Source organism: Mastigoproctus giganteus, chromosome 3, assembly GCF_048544385.1.
Source record: "Mastigoproctus giganteus isolate SK-2022 chromosome 3, ASM4854438v1, whole genome shotgun sequence".
Taxonomy (NCBI): domain Eukaryota; kingdom Metazoa; phylum Arthropoda; class Arachnida; order Uropygi; family Thelyphonidae; genus Mastigoproctus; species Mastigoproctus giganteus.
In genome coordinates this window covers 126,525,222-126,536,370 of record NC_143577.1, presented here as the reverse complement: position 1 = coordinate 126,536,370, position 11,149 = coordinate 126,525,222, and positions in this window count along the sequence as shown.

Here is an 11,149-nt window from a genome sequence, read left to right as displayed (position 1 = left end):
AGGACCTGAGGTAAATGTGAAGGCAGATATAAAGCTCTCTCACAGTGTAGACGGGCTGCAAATGTAGCTCTATAGTGTCATGTCAAAGATATACAGGAATTTTTCTAGCAGGGATAAGGAGGTGATTATTCCCTTGTATAAGGCAATGGTCAGTCCACACCTTGAGTACTGTATACAGGTCCGGAGGCCTCATTTCAAGAAGGATGTAGAGCTGATGGAACGAGTAAAGAGAAGGGCAAGATTTGTGAATGGAACAAAGGGGTACTCTTACGAAGAAAGGTTTAAGTTTTGCAAATTAGTGTCTGGAGACTAGGCACCATCGACGTGATCTGATAGAGGTGTATAAAGCTTTGAATGGTTTGAGCATGCTCAGTGCTGATGGGATTCTTCCTTTTGCACAGAATAATCACCAGAGAGGGCAGAAATTCAAATTGAGACAGATGTAGGATAGATGTGCTGAAATTTGACTTTAGCCAGGGGTATTTGGTTTGTGGAATAGACTTCCATCCCTTGTCGTGGAAGTTGATAGCCTAAATAAATTTAAGTCTCAGCTGGACAGGTATTTAAAACAAACGGAGGGGTAAAGTGGAAGTGGTTTTCAACTTCTTCTCCAATTGTCTCTTCCCCAATGGAGCCTTTATCTTATGGCTATTCCCGACCTCGTGTTGTTTGGCATTACAAGAATGCAAAATGGGATGATCTGCGAGATTTCTTTTCTTCTTTTCCTTTGTTGCATTACTGTTTCAAAACTTCTGATGTCAACATTTGCTCAGATCGTGTCAGTGAAATTATTCTTGCCGGAATGAAATCCTTTATCCCACACTCCACTTTAAAATCTCGTACTTTATCTAAACTTTGGTTTTCCATTAAATGTGTTAAGGCTGTTCAAGAGAAGAACGTTGCATATCGTAATTGGCTTGTTTTAATTCTTCAATTTCATTTTCTGCCTAAACCAAAGCACGCAACAATTGTAAAGCAGTTTTAATCAATCTAAACTAGAGTTTGAACAGGCTAAGAGTAGAAAATTTGCTTCTTGCTCTATTGGTAGCCAAGTATTCTGGTTTCTTGCCGCAAGTTTTGCTCATCTCTGTTCCTACCTCTGTCCAAACCAGATGGTTCTGTTTTCACTTTAGCCAAGGATAAAGATGACATGCTAGCATCCCATTTTTCTTCCAACTCATGCATTAATTATCTTGCTAAAACCCCATCCCACCATTGACAACACGCTCCATTCAATTCCTCCTGTGGTCTTCCGCAAAAAGATGTCAGAAGGATTTTGACGAAACTTGAGGCTCCAGGTCTCGATGGTATTTCTCCACTTGTTCTTAAAACCTGTGCTCCTGAACTTACTCCTGTTCGCCTCCGCCTTTTTACACTTTCTTATTCCAAAAGAGTTTCCTTCTGCTTGGAACTTTGCTCATATCCAGCCAATTTCTAAAAACGGTGACAAATCCCTCCCATCCAATTAGCGTCCCATTGCAATTACTTCTAATCTCTTTTTAAAGTAATGGAGAAATTAATTAACCGTCAACGCTTAAACTACATAGAAACCTTCCGTGTGATCAACGATCGCCAGTATGGATTCTGTCATTGTCGATCCACTGGTGATACCCTGGCTTATATTACCCATTTATGGACTAATTCAATGGAATGGTTTGGGGAAACACAAATAGTTCCTGTTGACATCTCAAAGGCTTTCGATCGTGTTTGGCCTAAAGGTCTTCTAAACAAGCTTCAATCTTATGGTTTGATAACTGTTTTTAGTAATTGGTTATCCAGTTTTCTCTCTGATCGCTGACGGAGGGTGATGGTAGATGGTTCTCTGTCTTCTAACTTCTCCACTAATGCTGGTGTCCCCGAAGGTTCAGTTCTTTCCCCCACTCTTTTCCTCTTGTATATTAATGACCTTCTTCCATTGACTGGAAATCCTATCCATAGTTTTGCCGATGATAGCACATTGCATTCCACTTTCCATTTTGAGAAAGCTTATCGTGCTCAATCAGCATCAACTTCTTCAAAATCTGCTACCAATTCCTTAAATGCCGTTCTTCAGGTATTTCTCCAGTGGGGTAAAGACTACTTAATTGATTTCAATCCTTTTAAAATTCAGTCTTCTCTTATATATCGCAAAAAGGATTCTTCGGTTCCTATGCTTATCTTTAGGAAATGATATATTTCTTTTGGGGATTACTCTGACTTCTAATCTCTCTTGGCACAAGCACATGATAAATATACTTTCTCAGCATCCAAAAAAATTGGATTTATCTTTCATTCTCGGCGTTACTTTTCTTTCAAACAGATGCTCACTCTGTATAAATCGCAAATCAGCCCTGCCATGGAATACTGTTCCCACATCTGGGGTGGTAACCCCAAAACCTCTCTCAGGCTTCTTGATTCCATTCAGAAGAGGGCAGTTACGTTAATTAATGTTATCTCTAAGACTTTCCAATTGCTGTCTTATGTCTGTTATTTGCGTGTGTTCTATGGTCCATTTGGCTGTTTGCTGGACGAAAAACCCGAGTTTCTGGCGAAAAACCGTGCTATCTACTCCTGAGACTTCACTCCGTTCCTGACTAACTCAGAAACGTAGTGAAAAAAGCACATTAAAGTTCCTCGCGTCATCGACGGGATTCGAGCCCGGGCTTTTTCAACCTTGTGTGGTAACGGTGACGATATCATTGTGCTACACGCGCAGACGTTGTATCTAAAATAGGCTTGTGTTTCACCTGATAATTTATACGTATCCCATGCATTTTTCTTCTCTGCTACAAATATGAGGGGGGTTCAATAAAGAATCGCCCTCTCCTACTTCCACATAAAACAGAGTCGTGATATTTTGTGTGTAGCATCGTACATATCTCTGTACTAAAGGTGTAAAATTCCAGCCGTATCTTAATATGTTTTAGCATTAGCATTAGTACAGTCATATGTTGCAAGAAAGGAAGCTTATGCAGCGTCACCCAAAGAAAAAAAAACAAAAAACCCCTTCAACTTCACCCCTCCGTTCGTTCAAAATAACTGTCCAGGTGAGCCTTATATTTATTTAGATTATCAACTTCCACAACAAGGGATGGAAGACTTCCACCAACCAACTACCCGCTGGCTAAGGCAATTTTCGCATATCTGTCCGCAATCTGTCTTTCCTCAATTTGAATTTATGCCCTCTCAGGTGATTATTCTGAGCAAGAGGAAGAATCCCATCGGCATTGAGCATGCTCAAGCCATTCGAGGCTTGTATACCCCTATCAGATCAGCTCGCCAGTGCCTAGTCTCCAGACACTGTAATTTGCAAAACTTAAACCTTTCTTCGTAAGAGCAACTCTTCGTTCCGTTCACTAACACTGTTGCTCTTCTCTGTACTCGTTTCAGCAGCTCTACATCCTTCTTGAAATGAGGCCTACAGATCTGTATACAATACTCAAGGTGCGTCCTGACTATTTCCTTATACAAGGGAATACTCATCTCCCTAACCCTGCTAGAAAAATTCCTGTATATCATCGATAAGACACCATGAGCTACTCTTGCAGCCCGTCTGCACTGATCAGAGAACTTCATATCTGTCTGCAAAATTTCCCTAAGGTATTTTCATTCTCTACCATTGTCAGTGCAGTACCACAGAGTTGATACGTTGCTCTGGGGTTGCTGTTTCCCACATGTAGTACTTTACATTTGTGAATGCTAAACTTCATTTGCCACATCTCAGCCCATCTGCTCAACTTTTCCAGATCCTTTTGCAGCAGCACAGCGTCAATAGCGTCCTGAACAACCCTGCCAACCTTGGTATCGTCTGCAAACTTGCTTGACATACCATCATCAATATTATTTATAAATACAGAAAACAAGAATGGACCCAACACCTAACCCTGAATGACTCCCCTAATAACATTAGCCCGCGATGAGCAGTGTCCATTACCACTCTCTGTCTTTTGCCACTCAACCATCCCTTTATCCCCAGCAACAATTTGCCACCAATGCCACACTGCTCCAATCTGTGCAGCAGTCTTCCATGTGCAACAGTATCAAACGCCTTTCTAAGATCCAAGTATATAATATCAAAGCTATTCCCTGAATTCATTTCTTTTGTGACTACATCATAGTATCCAATCAAATTGGTCAGGCAAGATCTTCCCTTAACAAAACCATGTTGTGTCTGAGCTATAACTGAATTCTTGTCAAGATGATTCTGCAGTGCTTTTTTAACCAGTGCTTCCATTAATTTTCCTGGAACAGAAGTTAAGCTCACAGGTCTATAATTACTTGTGACAGCCTTTGATGCTCCTTTGTGAATTGGGGTTACATTTGCACATCTACCGTCTGTGGGTTCCTCCCCTGAGTTCAAGGAGGCTCTCATAATTATGGCTAACGGATTGCTTACTTCCTTTGCTGCCTCCTTTAATATAACTGGATAGGTCCCATCCACCCCAGGTGCCTTTCTTGTGTTTATCTTCACCAATTTCTCCTCCACTTTGCTCTCAATTATTACAAGATCATCTAGCTCACTGCCAGTGTTTACTTCATCTATGGCATTCCCTTTCCTAAATAACTCCTCATGTGTGAATGCAGATGCAAAATATTGATTTAGTTGGTTAGCTACCTAAGCAGGATCATGAACAGTTGAACCATCGATATCAAGTGGACCAATCTGATACATCCACTCCTTCTAGAGTTTACATAAGTAAAGAACTCCTTGCTGTTTTTCTTTGCATCCCTTGCCAAAGATTTCTCGAAATCTACCTTCGCCTGCCTAACCTCCTTTGTAACTTGGTTACAGGTCAACTTATATCTATGATAGGCTTCTGTGTCACATGTTAATTTATATGGATCCAATGCATTTTTCTTCTCTGCCATATGTCTCATTAGTTCATCTGACATCCATTTTTTTTTAAGGCCTGAACATTGAACGGTATTTCTTAGTTGGTATGTAAAGCCTAGTAGCTTCTCAGATAAGTTCTTTGAATGCTTCCCATTTTGAGTTTACTGTTGGTAACATCATCAGTTGGTACCACTGTATAGAAATTAGATACTGTCTCAGACCATCTTAGTCGCCTTTACGAAAGCAATAACCCTTCCCCTTCCCCCTGATGGTAGTTACCTCCTTGAGTAAATCCCACTTCAGCACACTGTGATCAGTGCCACCTAGTGGTGCCTGTAACTGCAGATTCTTAATGCATGAAGAATCACTACTGATAATCAAATCAAGAGTATTGCTCCCTCTAGTTGCCTCCCGAACAGGCTGATTTAGAAAACAATCATCCAATAAATCCTCAAAATCCTTGCTAGTGTGTAAGTGACCAACCCACAAATTCAAGTCAATATCTGGGAAATTAAAATCCCCCATTATAAGACTCTCTGGCTTACTGGCCCACTCTATTTCCCTGTTCAGTTTCTTATTATACTGTACTCATCAGAGTCATTAGGCCTATAGCACACTCGTACTCTCAATTTTGATCTCCCAATGCTTATGTCACACAAAACAGACTCGACACTGCAGTGTCCAGCGATGTCGACTGGCTTCACTTCCTTCGATTTTATGTGTTTCTTAACTAATAGCATAACTCCCTCCTCCCTTCCTATACTGTCTATCCTTTGTGTAGGCGTTGTACTCCCTAAATTGCAGTTGTGCATTACTTATGTCTGTGTGAGACCACGTCTCTGATATCCCAACAATATCCGCCTTTGGTACTTTGAACAACACTTCAAATTCATCAAATTTATTTACCAAACTCCTAGGATTGGTGTATTCGCAAGTATACATGCACCTGTTCTTTTTCTTAGCTACCCTAACACAACCCATGTGTTTACTTGTACCCCAATGACTCCCAGCAGTCTCTGAAATATCGTGCATCTTATTTTCCAAGCTGCTGCTCATTAGCATTAGTAGAGGCATTTGATGCAAGAAAGCAAGCTTATGCAGCATCAGCCAAAAAAAAAAAAAACCCACTTCCACTTAACCCCTCTGTTCGTTTAAAATACCTGTCCAGCTGAGCCTTAAACTTATTTAGGCTATCAACCTCCACCACAAGGGATGGAAGTCTGTTCCACCAACCAACCAACCACACAAGGGATGGAATTCTGTTCCACCAACCAGCCAACCACACAATAGAAGCAGTGGAAGAATCACTTTCACCTCTGCTAGTGGCTACTGGTAATCTCTTATTCCTTGTAACCCCCCAATCTAGCAGTTTTCCGACCCACCTAACACTGTCTCGATAGCATCAGCAAACATTCTTGTTTTTCTCTTAGAGCTGACCTTGTGACGAATTAGCATTAATGACAAAGTAGAAGCCAAAGATGCAATCCCGTGTATGTTCTTGAAGGGGATATCTCCTAAAGAAATCCGCGAGATGACTGCTGTATATAAGTATGAAGCCCCATCCTATGGCATTGTGAAGCACTGGTTTAGGTGTGGTCGGACTTCGGTAATAAAAAAAAAAAAAAAAAGTATATTAAGGTCTCCCGTAAATGATTCCATCTACCCATATATTTATTTTGTCTGTAAAATTGGATGATCTCTTGTCGATTTGCCTGTTACCTGGATGAAAAACCTTGCTATCTATGCCTGAGGCCGACGAATTCAGCCATGGAGTGAAAAAAGCCCACTAGCTTCCCGCGTCATCGACGGGTTTCGAACCCACGCCCTCTTCCAGCCGGTGTGGGGAGGACAGTGATGATACCACTGTGCTAACGCACAGACTGGACATCGGAAGAACAAAAAAAAAAAAAAAAAAAAAAAACCTATTATATTTAGTCATCCCGAATTCATCTGCCTTGCTGTCTTATGTCTGTTAATTGCATATGTTCTATGGTCTGTTTGTAGGACGAAAAACACGTTTCTGGGGAAAAAACAATCTACACCTGTCTACACCTTGCTATTTACACCTGAGACCGACTAACCCAGCCACAGGATTCAAACCCAGGCCCTTTCCACCTGGTGTGGGGAGGACGGTGACGATACCACTCTGCTACCCAGGTAGACTGGACATCGGTAGAATCTGAGCCCATTCCAGGTCGTCCCCATTCAGGCATTGATGAGACATGATCAGAAAAGTGGAGTCGCTAATCATGGAAGATCGCCGGATATCTGTGCGCGAATTGTCTTAGGAGGTGAAGATTAGTGTGGACTTTGTAGAAACAGACCTTCGAGGCCAACTCCATTTATGGAAATTGAGTGCACGATGGATTCCTCAATTATTGACTGGGTTCCAGAAGGCTGATCGACAACAGAAATCACAAGTTGTTTAGCCCTGTGCCAAAAAAATGAGGAAGACTTTTTCTCTCGTCTGATCACTCATGATGAAAGTTGGATACACCATTTCGACCCTGAAAGAAAAAAAGTCCATGGAATGGCGACATTTTTCCCCCCCAAGAAGGCAAGGGTCCAAGCCTCAGCATGGTCATTCTGACAGTATTTTGGGATAAAAAAGGCGTAATAATGACTGATTACCTGCCGAAAGGCAGAACAATTACAGGTGCCTATTATGCCAACTTACTCACAAAATTACGGGAGAAAATCAAAATATGTAGGTGTGGAATACTGTCCATAGGTGTGAAAATTCTTCAAGACAATGCCCCAGTTCACACTTCTGAAATTCTTCTGTTCACACTACAACAAAACAAGTGGCCACTTATGGATATGAAATACTGCCCCATACAGCCTACTCACCCAATCATGCACTACTGGACTTGTTTCCTACCCTCAAATCATCTCTTCGGGGAACTCACTTCCCTGATGAAGAGATACTCAATTCTGCAACAGAATCATGGTTCAAAGACCAACCTCATTTCTACAAAAACAGCATCAGTAGCCTCTCCATCGATGGGGAAAATGTGCAAATCTGCACGGTGGCTATGTAGAGGACTAAACCCTGTGCCAAGAATCAACAGGCTAACAATCTGCAGCTAGGTCAGGGCAATTCTTTATTGAAACATCCTCGTATCATTACTTCATCTGACATCCATTTTGGACTAAACCTTAAACAATATTTGTATTATTCAATGTAACCCTCACATTTTTCTTCTCTGCCATGTCAGATGAAGTAATGAGACATATGGCAGAGAAGAAAATGCATGGGATACATATAAATTAATGGGTGACATGGAAGCTTATGATAGATATAAGCTGGTCTGTAACCAAGTCACAAAGAAGATTAGGCAGGCAAAGGCAGATTATGAGAAATCCTTGGCAAAGGATGCAAAGAAAAGCAGCAGAGTTCTTTACCTATGTAAACTCTAGAAGAAAAGGGAAGAATCAGATTAGTCCACTGGATATTGATGGTTCAATTGTTGATGATCCTGCTCAGGTGGCTAACAAACTAAATGAGTATTTTAAATCTACATTCACACGAGGAATTATTTAGGGAGGGAATGCAAGAGGTAAATTGAACTCTGTCAGTGAGCTAGATGATTTTGTAATAACTAAGAGGAAAGTGGAGGAAAAATTGTTGAAGATAAACATAAAAAAGGCACCCATGGTATATGGGATCTATCCAGTTATATTAAAGGAGGCAGCAAAGATAGTAAGCAAAACCTTAGCCATAATTACGACAGCTTCTTTGGACTCAAGGTCTGAAAATGGACTGAAGTGTGCAAATGCGACCCCAATTCACAAAGGAGAATTAAAGGGCGATGCAATTAATTATAACCTGTTAGTTTAACTTGTGTTCCGGGGAAAATAATGGAATCACTGGTTAAAGAAGCATTGCAGGATCATCTAGACATGACTGCAGTAATAGTAAAGACACGGCATTGGTTTGTTAAAGGGAGGTCTTGTCTGACCAATTTGATTGGATACTATGATGTGGTCACAAAGGAACTGAATGCCAAAAATAATTTTGATATCATATACTCGGATTTCGAGAAATCTTTTGATACTGTTACACGTGGAAGACTGTTGTACAAATTGGTGAGGTATGGAATTAAGGGTAAGTTGCTACAATTGTTAAAGGGATGGTTGAGTGGGAAAAGACACGAGTGTTAATTAATGGACACTGCTCTTCGTGGACTAATGTTATTAGTGGTTCACCAGGGTTCGGTGCTGGGCCCATTGTTGCTTTCAGTATTTATCAATGGTATTGATGAAGGTATATCAGGGTTGTTAACAACAGTATGGTACTCCAACTTAATCTAGATAAGTTGGGTAAATGGGCTAAGTGGCAACTAAAATTTAACATTGACAAATGCAACCTACTGCATATGGGTAGCAATTACTGAAGAGAAATGTACCAACTGTGTGGTACCACACTCAGGGAAGTGGAAAGTGAAAAGAACCGAGGGGTAATTGTGCAGTCAAATATGAAGATCACTGGGCAGTGCAGAGAGGCTGCCAGAGTTAGTCATGCAGTCTTGTCAATGATTTATACGAACTTTGCTAGCAGGAACAGCAAGGAGATTATCCCATTATACAAGGCAAAGGTTAGGCCACAAAGGTTAGTACACTAGAGTACTGTGTACAGGTCTGCAGGCCTCATTTTAAGGATGTGAGTTGCTAGAATGAGTACAATGGAGTACAAGATTGTTGAGAGGAAACAAAGGAGTTCTCTTACAAAGAAAGTTTCACAAATTGCAGAGGAGGCACCTGTGAAGTGATTGTGGTGTATAAGGCCTTGAATGGGGTGAGCAAGCTGAATGCTGACGGGATTCTTCCTCTTGCTCAGATTAACAGGAAAGACTGTTTCTACAGGGATGGGATACACTTAAATAGAAAGGGTTCAAGAATGTTTGCTGATGCTATCGAGGCAGTGTTAGGTGGTTCGGAAAACTGCTAGATTGGGGGGGGGGCTACAACGCCTAATAGATTAACAGTAGCCACTGGCAGAGGAGAAAGTGATTCTTGCACTGCTTCTATTGGAATGAGCCGCAGCCTGGAAAATAAGATGCACGATATTTCAGAGACTGCTGGGTATCATTGGGGGTACAAGTAAACACATGAGTTGTGTTAGGGTAGCTAAAAAGAATAGGTGCATGTATACTTGCGTGTACACCAATGCTAGGAGTTTAGTAAATAAATTTGATGAATTTGAGGTATTGCTCAAAACAACAAAGGCAGATATTGTGGGGATTTCAGAGACGTGGTGTCACACAGATATAAGGAATGTAGAACTGGAATTTGGGGAATAGAATGTCTACAGAAAGGACAGGAAGGGAGGAGGGGTTATGCTATTAGTTAAGAAATACATAAAATCCAAGGAAGTGAAGCCAGTCGACATTGCTGGACAGTGCAGTGTTGAGTCAGTTTGGTGTGACATAAGCATTGGGAGATCAAAATTGAGAGTAGGATTGTGTGCCATTGGCCTAATGACTCTGATGAGTATAATAAGAAACTGTACAGGGAAATAGAGTGGGCCAGTAAATCAGAGAGTCATATAATGAGGGATTTTAATTTCCCAGATATTGACTGAAATTTTGGGGCTGGTCACTCACACATTAGCAAGGCTTTTGTGGATTTATTGGATGATTGTTTTCTACATCAGCATGTTCGGGAGGCAATTAGAGGGAGTAATACTCTTGATTTGATTATCAGTAGTGATTCTTCATGCATTAAGAATCTGCAGTTACAGGAACCACTAGGTGGCAGTGATCAGAGTGTGCTGAAGTGGGATTTACTCAAGAGGTAACTACCATTAGGCGTAAAGGGAAGGGTTATTGCTTTCGTAGATGGACTGAGACAGTATTTAAATTCTATACAGTGGGACCAACTGATGATGTTACCAACAGCAAATTCAAAATGGGAAGCATTTATAGAACTTTTCTTGGAAGCTACTAGGCTTTATATACCAACTAAGAAATATTGTTCAAGGTTAAGGCCTAAGTGTCATATGAACTAATGAGACATATGGCAGAGAAGAAAAATGCATGGGATACATACAAATTAATTAGTGACACAGAAGCCTATGATAGATACAAGTTGATCTGTAACCAAGTTACAAAGGTTAGGCAGGCAAAGGCAGATGACGAGAAATCTTTGGCAAGGGATGCAAAGGAAAACAGCAAAGAGTTGTTTACTTATGTAAACTCTAGAAGGAAGGGGATGAATCAGATTGGTCCACTTGATATCGATGGGTCAACTGTTGATGACCCTGCTCAAGTAGCTAACAAACTAAGTGAATATTTTGCATCGACATTCACACATGAGGAGTTATTCAGCGAGGGG